Source organism: Nylanderia fulva, unplaced genomic scaffold, assembly GCF_048542155.1.
Source record: "Nylanderia fulva isolate GAGA-0341 unplaced genomic scaffold, ASM4854215v1 Scaffold17, whole genome shotgun sequence".
Lineage (NCBI taxonomy): Eukaryota > Metazoa > Arthropoda > Insecta > Hymenoptera > Formicidae > Nylanderia > Nylanderia fulva.
Window position 1 is genome coordinate 691,596 of NW_028189945.1, and position 12,283 is coordinate 703,878.

General features: G+C 32.7%; 1 protein-coding gene and 1 long non-coding RNA gene across 4 annotated transcripts in view; one reads left to right on the top strand and one right to left on the bottom strand.

Moving 5' to 3' along the window:
* LOC146723750 (uncharacterized) overlaps positions 1-68 on the top strand; it is a 45,598-nt gene extending 45,530 nt beyond the window's left edge. Inside the window, exon 6 of the long non-coding RNA XR_014924372.1 lies at positions 11-68. This is a non-coding gene — a long non-coding RNA (uncharacterized LOC146723750). The remainder of the gene's footprint in view (positions 1-10) is intronic.
* The window catches only part of LOC114938204 (uncharacterized), a 55,405-nt gene extending 44,903 nt beyond the window's left edge, over positions 1-10,502 (bottom strand). For all 3 annotated transcript variants that reach the window (XM_029312049.2, XM_029312046.2, XM_029312047.2), the window contains exon 1: positions 9,307-10,502. The gene's annotated coding sequence lies outside the window, so the exon portion shown is untranslated. The remainder of the gene's footprint in view (positions 1-9,306) is intronic.
* Between the last annotated feature and the right edge of the window lie 1,781 nt (positions 10,503-12,283).

The following is a 12,283-nucleotide window of genomic DNA, read 5'->3' on the forward strand; positions in this document are numbered from 1 at the left end:
TATGTTACAGACAACGTGGCTTTAACTCCAGCTTGAATTATTTCGCTGTTGCGCATCAGTGTTGGTGAGTGAAATAAACTTTTATTTAAATTTGAGGCAACGGATTTATAGATTCTAGTTGTAGATTGATAGATTGTAGATTATAGGAAGATTCGTTGCTGTAGAAATAGATGCATGAATGGATTAGAAAATCAAACTTAGTATGGATTTTTGATAGATGCTTTAAATATACCTACATAATTAAAAACCTATTACACATACAAGTGTAATTTAAAATATAATAATATATATGACTGAAATGGTATAATCACGCCATGAGATAATCTGTTAAAACATATACTTACGAGCTGTCGTTCAAAAGTCGATCGGTATCGCGACACAAAAATGGGTCGTCGACTTTATCGAAACGATGCTCGCTCGCAATATTTCATCTTCATGCTGAGGGAAAAAAGAACGATAAGATGAACCAAGGAAAATAAGATATGGGAAAAAATGTATATTCTCGCGTTCCAAGATATTTTTAGTTTTCCATAATTTGATAGAGTTCTGTCCGACTCTTCCTTCTCTTGCAAAATTTTTTATATAATAATATAAAAACATATTATAAATATAATTTAATATAAAATTATAATATTAAAATATATATTTTATTTACAATAATAATATATTTTCCCAAGAAAAGCTTACTTCAGTAATTTTGACTTTATTGATAATAATTTTTAACTTCAATCATTCATAATATACCGAGTTGAAATTTTTATTGAAAAATATCTATTTCTTTATCTTTGCATCGAAAACGCGATTTATGTGTGTTTGCCCACATCGATATTATTACAAATTCCTATCGAAAACTGGTCACGAATTCGTTGTTTTACTTTTACCTCTCTCAAACTGCGAATATTTTTGACATTTTATATTTCGTAACTTGTTTGCGAAAAGAATCAATATAAAATGTGTTACGCTATTGAAATTTGAAATTGAAATGAAATGGTGGAAATAAGAAAGAAACAAATAATGCAAGACGATATACTAAATTCATATAATTATTATCAAATAATTATCGTCATACATCAATATATATTTGTGTAGATGTATAGTAAAAGTAACAACTTATTCTTTCAAACAGATGATTATAAGTGATATCTAAATTTTCTTATTACTTCATTTAAGTAGGACATATTAAAAAAAATACTGCGTTAGAAAAAATTGATGCAATAATTATTGCATTATATATAGACATAATATATATATATAATAGTCTGACGGAAAAAGTTTATTCCGATACTTGCTTAATATTCACGCATAATAAAAAAAACTTAAGCAATATCGATGAAAGATATTCTCGAAAGTGGAAAATGTCACTATTCCGTTGACATTGCCCCTAATAGCTTATACTAAAAAGGTGAGTAACTTTCACCGAAAAATCTCCGAAAATTCGCATCTCGATCTTATATAACGATATCGAAGCAATTCAGCACACCTACCTAAATTCAGAAGAACCAGAAGCGACGTAGTTCTCTCTCATAACGGTTTCGTACATATTCTCCTCGTCTCTCTCTCTCTTTCTTTCTCTCGGAAAGAAGCTCGAGATCCATGCACGCGAAGATTTAAGGAGCAGCACTCTTTGAAATCCTTTATTGAATTGCCGCTCGATCCAAATTTTTTATTATCTCGCAATAACCGATTGTATGTTCGCTGGCAGCGAATTTCGATCGTTTATTTCCCGAGTAGCATACCGAATCTTTTGGAATGCAATTCAATGTGTGATCGAAAGCGCATCCGAGATCGCGAAGGACAACCATGGGCGGCGAAATTTTTTTATAGCGAAATATATATTTTTTTACACAACCTTTGAAAATGAATATATTTCACCTTAGAAATAGATATTCAATTATTTCTCAATTATAATCACATAGCAATTATTGATGATAGGATGATACAAAGGATATATAGCTTCATCATCGTTTCTTATGCAAATATTTTCAATAAATTAATGAATAATGTAAAATAAATTAAGTATATTTATATTAAAATTAAATACCTTAATATAAATAATTCATATGTAAAATAATATAAATTATTATATTTTTGCCCGATATTTTTCAATGAATTGACTTTCACAAATAATGTTGTTATTACTTGGAAAAAAAGTACGCGTTTCCACCTTATTTCGACGCCCGTGTGCGAGATACATACTAAAGTCAGTATTCATGTGTCCGTGGGTTAATATAAAGTTGCACGGCGCATCGTAATGTAACACGTCGGTTTTACGGACACGCACTTCTGCCGTGGAAAGGCGGCCCGATGTGGCAATGACGTTTATTTAAGGCTCCGCAGCACGTGGGTAAGGGAGCATCGAAAGTACTCGCTGTCGAGTATCTAAGTGGTTTATGGATCTGCGGCGACGTCGCGTCGTCGAGGATAAATGCAAGCGTGCAGATGCGTATATGATTATCCTTAAAGGTTACGCGATTGCGCGATCGTCGCCGTTATGGTTGTTCCTCTTCCACGGGACGACAGCGAATAGTCCCTCGGAGCTATCATCGATTCTATATTACTGAAAAAAAAAATCCATTCCGTATTCTGTATCGCGGAGAGAAAAGTTATATTTATTTTTCTCTTTATAAAATTATTATCCTGTCTCGGACAATAATACACTAGTCGATACATAGTTCGAACGATGATGACCGAATATTTTTTCGGACGTTGTAAAAATTTGCTCAAATAAAAATCGAAGCATTATTAAACATCGATTCCTTATACTGACAAAAAAAAATTTATTTCGCGTATTTCGTATTCTATATCGCGGAGAGAAAAAAGTACACTCTTTCTTGTTACAAATTATTATCCTGTCTCTTCACAACACGATGCAGTTATCCTAAATAAAATATTAAATAATAAAATATTTTTTTGAAGTTTGTAAAAATTTTCTGAAATAAAAATCGAATAAAAAGAAGCGAAAAGGATGCGTTAAGCCAAGAATCGCGTATGAAAAGGTTGTGATGGAGGAAGAAAGAGAGACGAAAGATTGGGAACCTCGAGACCATTGCGCGACGACGTCGTTTCCGATCCTTGATCCAGGTTTAGGAACAAGACGAGACGCCGGGCGACAACTAATTAGGCCTGAAAAGCCAACGATCGCTTTCACGGTGCGCCGCCTTGCTTGTGTATCCACCTACACGCGCGTTATTTCTCTGTATACGCATCCCCGAAGACGTGTAAAGGATCTGGTGCCACTTGAGATCGGCGGATCAAGTGGTTCCCTTCTTCTCCTGAGAAGACCGGCACTCCGTGTCGGAGCATTTTTTTATTCACCGAAGCGATTTATGGAAAACTAGGGATGTTTGTAGGGATGTAACATCTCGGCGCAATCTTTTTTCAGGATTGCGTCTGGTGTAGCAGTGAAGTATCGTTATAATTCTCAAAGACTAAAATATATGTATGATTACCACACATCTTTTTTTAGCATTTTAAAATTCGCAATTTAAAAGTGGGCAAGCGTCGTGTTAAATATTATAATTTAGAATACATATTGCCTTATTGAACGAATGAATTATAAATATGTATCGAAATTAATTCTACCAGAGTTGAAAAAAGTAGAAGAATTTTGTTTCAAAAAATTTTAAATTCAAAAGCAAAGCACAGAATTATTTTGTGACTACGCGAGTGTTTAAAATTACCTGTAAAAGTTGAAAAAAAAATGAAATACAGACGGAAGGTGGCCGATTAGAAAGACACTGATTACAGACGACTGTAATCAGTGGTTGAAGCGGATATGAAATAATCGCCAAAGAGCACCCGGTAGTGTGATAACCTATCGTGAAGTGGCTGATAATAAGTATGTCCTGACGGTCTAAACTCTTTCGTGGCAAGCTCGGCCGAATAATTTTCATGCGAATGACGTTATTTGCAAACTAAATTATGATACGCATAATTCTCATCGGAGACAAGTTAACTCGCGTTTGCAATGTTTGCCGATGTTTAACCTATTCTGCTACTAATTTTGTTTGACATTGATAGAGATAAAGAAACATTGAAACTTTTTATCGCATTGTAACAACGTGTTTAGAAAAAAAAATTTCTTGATAAACGTTAACACATGAACTCTCATTATCCGATGACGTAATTGACGAACAATTGTCGTGTCATTTTCGTTTTATCAGCATTAAACGCAATGTAATTTTTACTTTGGTCACACTATATTTATGTGATAAATATTTTACATTTTATTTCAACATTCTCTAACATTTTAAAAGGAGAGAGAAATAATATATAACACTAAGTGTATATATATATATATATATATATATATATATATATATATACAATTAAATCTGTTTGACACTTGTCAAGTGCAGAGCTACTATTAATGTCTCAAATAGAAAAATGCTAAATTAAGAAAAATTTAGAGAATGTAATTATAATATGTATATCTTTTTTTCTTTTTAATATTATATACATATTATAATCACATTCTCTAAATTTTTCTTAATTTAGCATTTTTCTATTTGAGACATTGATAGTAGCTCTTGACAAGTGTCAAACAAATTTAATTGTATTTCGGTCGAGAGAAAATTTTTACCTTTTTTAATTGTATTTATTATCGTTTAGTTCGATACTGGACAAGAGGGTCAAAAGTGACGTTTTACCCGCATGTTGGGATAAAAAAGGCAAAGCCGATACCGAAAACTAGTGGTGCATATTGCGATACCACTGATAACTATTGTTCCATGGTAAGAGCTTTATGAGCATTTGATAGTCGTATGCATGTCCTCGTAAAGCATTTTTTTTATACAGAGGAGAGACAAAAACATTTCTTAGACGTGACATCTGATTTCTAACGTGTCATTTTTAGGCGAGAGAAATGTTGGTTTGACAAACAAATAGTGTCATCGAATATTCGATTATAAACCATTTTTAGAATTGAAATTTCTACGCTTTTACATTAATTATTTTATTAATTATGTCAGTCAATTATTTATATATTTTTATGTAATCTGTTTTATGCACTTGAAACGCTTTCCCTCCAAAAAAATTCGATAAATTCTCCTATTTTTTTTTTATTATCGTATAATTATTTGGTATGCAATTATAATTTATTCATTCAAAAAGAATTATTCGAAAGAGAGATATTCGATTATAAAAGTATAAAAATCTAAGATCAGAAAAGTATTCTGGAAAAGTAGTCTATTTGTGGAAAAATATGATGGATGAAATTTCGAAAGTGAATAACGCATAGATATCGTTTATCGTTAATATCCCGCTGGAGAAAAGATAGCACGTCCTGCATAGACAGGACAATGTTAAAGGAGTTGACGATAACTTCATGAATACTTATCGTGGTACATCGAAATATGCCGGCACCGTCATTCTTCCATCGCACAAGTTTTATCTAAACAGCTATTTCCCGCACCGCGATACGGTCTGCCCGTGTTGTTAAAACCTGCAACAATAGTTTCGCCGACTAATTATCTATCTTGACGCGTAATTTTTACGAGCCTCTTGTCTCTCGGGGTCCGAGACTCGGGAATCAATTTTACGCCTACTCGTTAAACGAAGTCACTTTACCCGTGTTAACATTTTACCTCTTCATGAATACGAGAATACGCCTAGATTTCGCACGTTATTCATTAATTGCACAGTGAACCTGTAAAGAATAATTAACCTCGCTCTCTCTCTCTCTGTTTTTATGTGGACGATAAAATTAATTTTAAAGTTTTCTTGAAATCCAAGTTTCAGAAATCCTGAAACTCTTTGAAAAAGAATAAAAATTTCCTTAATTATATTAAAATTTACAAAGTGAAGCTAAATTCACAAAACAGCTGATCATAACTGATAGAACGATTTTAATTTATTTAATTATCACGCGTAAAATAAGAAAGGCTAGAGGGTAAATTGTAGATTGAATGGAAAAAAAAGAAGATGAAAAATATTCAGGTAACGGGATGATTCCAGACATCGCAATGGCGACGCTGGAGAGTATCTCGTGCAGCAGATGCTGGATTATTGACGATGTCTGGCACAGCATCTCTGTAGATAAATCGATATTTATGGATGCTATGATTCCGCCAGCTGTACGGATCTGTTCGCTAATGATATCGATGAGAAATGTGTTTATTTGTGTCTATAATGTATGATTATTATTATTATATGTATATTTATTTAATGTCGTATTGATTTAAAGTTAATCGCGCGGTCGAAGACAGATCAATTATATGATGCAGGAATTCTCGCCAAATTTAATAATATTATAACTTTAACATAATATTTATTCACGCAAAACGGTAAAATTCAACTCAACTGATATATTTGTATTATTAATTTTAAAAGATTTGGAAATACCTCCGATAATCTATATAAACGATAAATTTTTATTGTATGTCAAGGAATATTTCTTTCATAATTGTGAATAAATATATACTTATGTATATTTATTCAAATTATATTTATTTTATAAATTTTGATTGTGAATGTATAGTTTTGAATAAATACTCAAAATTATGAAAATATTCTTTGATTTTACCATAAAAATTTGTGTACATATGCATCTATATATTTTACACGATTAGCTTGCATTTTTCATTAACTATAATTTGTACGCGTATTTCAATTTTATATAGTTACATACTTACAGTTTTATTTCTAATTCGTTTTTCACATGCAAAGTGTTAAGAGTCGACGAGCGAAAAAATCGTGTTCATAGACGGAGGCATTGTTTCCTATTTCGCGTTTCAGATAACAACGGACACTAGATAACGAATTGTGACGGTTGTAGCTCGTGACTGTATCGCTTACACCAGATGCGGCGGTAATGTCATGCCATGCAGTAAAATATTTCATATTCTCGATCGTAATAACCGTTAACCGATATTGCGGCGTCGAGCAATTCTTGATTTATCGACGACCGTCGTGTTCCTCCGAAGAATGTATTAAACTATTTCCTTGTCTAGAATCTACACACACACACACATAATGCAACTGCAACTGCAACGAGAATGTGTGTGAGTGGAGCGATAAACTTTTATATTCGTCATTTTATTCGCTACAGCGTTATGGTATTTCAATTTTTTCTCTTTACTTAAATTATTTGAAACGTGTATTAATTTTTTGAGAAAAATTTGTGAAGCCGTTTATTTTTTCCGATGCAATTCGGCCTACACTGCTTTAAAAATCGGATCGATTTGTATACCTATATATAATTTATTTATTCTATTTTTATATCGCGGTACTTTTTTGCGTGCATCTAATATTCATCGCTATTACAGCAAAACACATATTATTACACTTGAGAAAAAGATTTGCGCGATTGTTCATTTTATTCTCAAAAGTTATAGTCTTTGCACAAATTAAGATACAAATAAAATAAAAGAGAAATATAAAATATAATAAAAAGAATATAAAATATAATAAAAAAAGAAAAGATATATAATCTTTAAATTTAATTATTTATATCTATATATCGAACCAAAAGACATCTGTTTTTTTAGCTTTTTTTTACATAATTAATTATAATAAATGAGATTTTAATTGATAATTAATCTTATCGGTAGCTAACATTAGATCGCTCTTACTGTTTCAAGAGTCGCAAATAAACTGTTGATCACATTTTTCTGGATTATCTGATAATTTTGTCACGCGAATCCCAATACTCGTGTCATAAAATAGCAAGTTTTCAGCGAATGAGAACCGCGACACCGTATGAGCAATATATTTCAATACGCAAAGCAGTATTGATAATTATCGAGAATAATAATTATCGACGTTCCGCACCTACCTACACACATACATATATACACAGATACACACAAAAGTCTCATCAATGTCGCGAAAATTATCAGCGTTGCATAATAATATGATATATATAATCCGAGTAAAGATACACACCCAATTAGTCTCTTTGATCGAGGACGTGTAAAAAAGCACAACCGAACAAGAAAATCTTCTGTTATATATTATTAATAATATAATCGCTGGCGGAAAGATGTGCCTGAGGAAAATCAAAACGCAAAAAAATCTACGCATTGTTCTCGATCTGATTAATATTAATTCGCATCATCAATTCAATATTGATATCGAATGTGACGAAAAGAGCCTTAAAATGGCCCTTAAAAATATTCTTGAAAAAAATGTTTAATCGAGTAATATATTATTTTTAAAAGTAGGGTCATTTGTAAATAAACTTGTTACTTTGCGACGTATAATTGCCGACATATAATATCGCGAATTCAAAGTTCATTTAAGTGTTGTTTAAATATAATTGTAAATAATGAACGTGCTTTTTTGAGTAAAATAAAACATTGCAATCATTGTTTTACTGCAATATATTTAATATACAAATAACATAATATTTTTGTAATGCAATTATTATTTTGAACCTAATATACGAATATTTTCTTGATTATTATTACGCAAATGATGTAAATTGTTTTAATGCAATAATCAACCATAGCGATAATATAAATTCTACCAAAAAATTATATTTTATTAGTGAAAATGGCATAAGAAAGATAGTGCCAATTTCCTTATTTGTCATTTACAATTGACTTCAATGAATTTTAATTATGAAATAATCAATTTTTATTATTTTATCGATCCAAACACAGTTCATGATAACAATAAATATATATATATATATTTGCAATCAATCAGAAATGAGCTTTAAGATACTTCTTTAAATATTTTTTTACTTTTTTACTTTTATTTAAATGAGAAATTTTACAGATGTACAGTAATACTGTTTCTGTACGTGAGTTATCGCGATTGTTATTATCACTAATGAACGTCAATATGCGGAAACGGTGACAAAGATAAGAAAAATAGTCTTACACATATTTATATACTAAATACATTATAATCGCGATGTAACTCGCATCCTGATAAACGCAACGGTCATCCTTATCACGGACTTGGTCTCTTGAATATAATAATCGCAATTCGCCGAAATCACCGCCGCATTTCCGGCCACACTAATTTTATGTCTCGCGTTTCTCTCTTCGATGATTTATTATTTAATTTAATATTATTTAAATACGAATTTAATATTGATTAAATTTACGATCGCGACTCGACTTTATTTATCGTATGTAAATAACAATGAAGAGTGATTAAATAGGCGAAAAGGAGAAGACTTATTGGTTCGCGATGTATTATCTCTCTTTCCTTTCTTTTTAATAAATAATTTATAAATTTATAATATGCTGTTTTTTGTTGATAACATATAATAGATATTCTTTTCCGGAACAAAAAAAAAATAGAAATTATTTTCAAAACTTTCGTTATCGTCAAAAATATGATTATAGTACTCACGTATTCAGTCAACGCTTGACATTTTCGTCCTATGGGAATTTATTTGGCTCGGAAATCTCTCTCTTCGTAGCAGGATAAACATATGATATTTATAGTCTTCTATAATTTAATAGAGTACGACACCGTGTCACTTTACACTCTTTCGCTAATGAAATAATTAATTTCTTCTTTCGTAAAAAAATATATTCGCCGGCTTTACATTAATTGATGAATTCGGAAACACTCGACGATTTAATAATTAGTTTGTTTCATATCGAAACTTTGTCGGAATGAACACTTGCGAAGTATTTTATCAGTTATGATCAGCAATTATTTCACAATTATCCGCAGCTTATTTCTGAGTCAACAAAACAAAAACATCAGTCTTCAAAGAAGATTCGTTGGCATACCATATGCACTGACAATGAGTCACCATAAAGGTCTTATTTGTAAGATTTTAAGATCATTATCAGTTCTAGAGAAATTTTTGTTATTTTTGAAAAAGGACATTCATTCTCTTCCGCATAGCTTTTATTTTAGACCCCGTCACATTATCAACAAAAAATTTTTCATAATCTTGATCTATCTTCGATATTTATCAGATAAGATTTAAAAGTTTATACAAATATTATTTCTCGATATACGATCAGATATAAACTGAATTTTTATTCGCAAATGATCTTTTTCTCTCTCCCTTACTTTTAAAGCAATGCATTAATATCCGGATTTGAAAAATCCATCAAACTTTATGAGACTCTTCTATCTTTTAAACAATAATTCAATTCTACCGGAACGTTATATATTTTAGGTCCGTCCATTTAATCCACTTGCATAGTCTCCGAGACAATGTTTATATTAAATTCGAGTGCACTGTCGAGATTCTAAAGGGATCTCTTCATCGCATCAACACGCTCGTCACAAAACTTGGAAATGACACCTTCGTAATATCAGAACATACACTTCCATTTACCCCCAACTCATCAGTAGTCCGAACGCTCGAAGGTTGAAGTTCGACAATTCCAGTTCAACTTGATTCAGTTTTGGTCCATCGCGATTGATTCCTTCGATCTCCCGAGGTCCATGAACGACCCGCGGAATCTAAAACGCGTGCACATTCGCGTCAGTATTCGTGTATATGAAGCAACACACAGGACTGCGCCTCCAAGACGTGGTGCAGCCGATGACTGCGTCTCTGAAACTGTCCTGGACAGTCACCTCTCGAGGTTGGTGCCGCGAGAGACGAGGAACGGGAGGGTTACCGCAACATGGAAAGGCGATACCGACGAGGGTAGGGTCGAGAATCCAGGAAGGGATGGGATCGCGATCGACGAGGAGGAGTGAGAATCGGGTATGCAAACCCGGAGAGGGATCGTCCAGGGAACCGCGTCGGCGACCGGACTAGGCGGATCGAATCGCGGTGACTTTCAAAGGCGGAGCGAATGACGCCCACGTATGGAAACCCCGTTCAAGGAGGCGGCGACCACGTTCGAGAGATCGATTTTTATACCAATTTTTTTCCAAACCCTTTCCTTCTTTCTCTTCTTGGGTGCTCCGTCTCTCTTTCTCTCTTAGCCTCCGGCTCCTTTCCACCTTGTCGCGACTATAATGTCCGACCAGATCGGACGTGGATAAGAAGGCGCGCCAGGTCGTTCCTCACGGATATCTTCGGGTATCCCGCCGCCTTGAGTCTGACTTATGGACTGACTGCCTCTGTGTACAGGGTCCCGGAGGCTTTTTGGCTCGCTCGACCTCGCGAGATCCGTGCGTGCCTCAATCAGCCATACTTGGATATAATTCTTGTTATTAATGACAAATATTTTCTCTACTCTAATCGGTGTATTTTATATGCAGTATATTGTTGGAGCAGATTTGCTTTGTGTTCAAATTTCATCATTTGAAAGAATTTAGTATAGGTATACCTTTCCTAGAAATTTTCTCTTTTCCTGCAATGTGAATAAATTGTTAAAAATTATATTCAATTCTAATATGATAAAGTTTTAAATTTTATTTATTGTTTTTTTTATTTTTTATTTTTTTATTTACTCTACGTCTTTAAAAGTCGGTTGTTTCAACTTCTCGATAAATTTTGACAGATATGTTAGCATATATCTTGATCTTTTTCAGATAAATTAAAAAAAGACGAATGTATGTTATCCGTCGGATAAACTTTACCAAGAAGTTTGAACAATCGGCTCTAAGTTTGAATTTTGCGGTCGTGTGAAATAAGTATGGTGAAAATTAATGTCAAGATTTGAAATCGTATAGTTCTCGCGAAATAAAAAAGAGATATACCAAGAAAAAACCTGTGCAACTCATACACTTACCGTTGGAAACTGTAAAATCAGATTATCCTCTTAAATTGTTTTCAATAATTAAACAAAATATCATTTATTAAAATATTATTCTTCATATTATCATGTATTTTCATTATTTTCATTATTTCAAGATTTTAAATATAAAAGTCAGTAGGATAATAATTCCAATTTTTTCGTCAGCTGCCATCTGATATTAACATAATATATCGTTTAATATTGATATAATGTAACGTGAAGTGCAAGTATAGTGACTGTATCGGGCACGTTGATATTCGCAGAGATCGCAACGAAAAATACAAAATTGTGGCTTACTTCGTTAATTGGAAACGCGAAGTTAATTGCCGGTCGATTAGGGCGCGATTACTCCCGTCGTTACTTATAATAAATCAGCTGTCTGCGCTTCTTTCCACTCCCCAGATAAACGCGTCGCGGTTTTTAGTAGCCGTTGCTTAATCGCGCCGACTACATACTGGCTTTTCTCTTTGTCTTAGTTAATTGCAATAGCAATTGCGGGTGAGATTTCTTAAAATTCACACAGACTCGCGAAGAAGAAATCTGTCGAATACGGGAGATAAACGTGAGAAGATTTTGATGATATGACAAAATGCAATATTATTAAAGATTGTTAACAATAAGCTTAATAAACAATTAAAGGCACATCATTCTCTTCGAGAAAAAAAAAG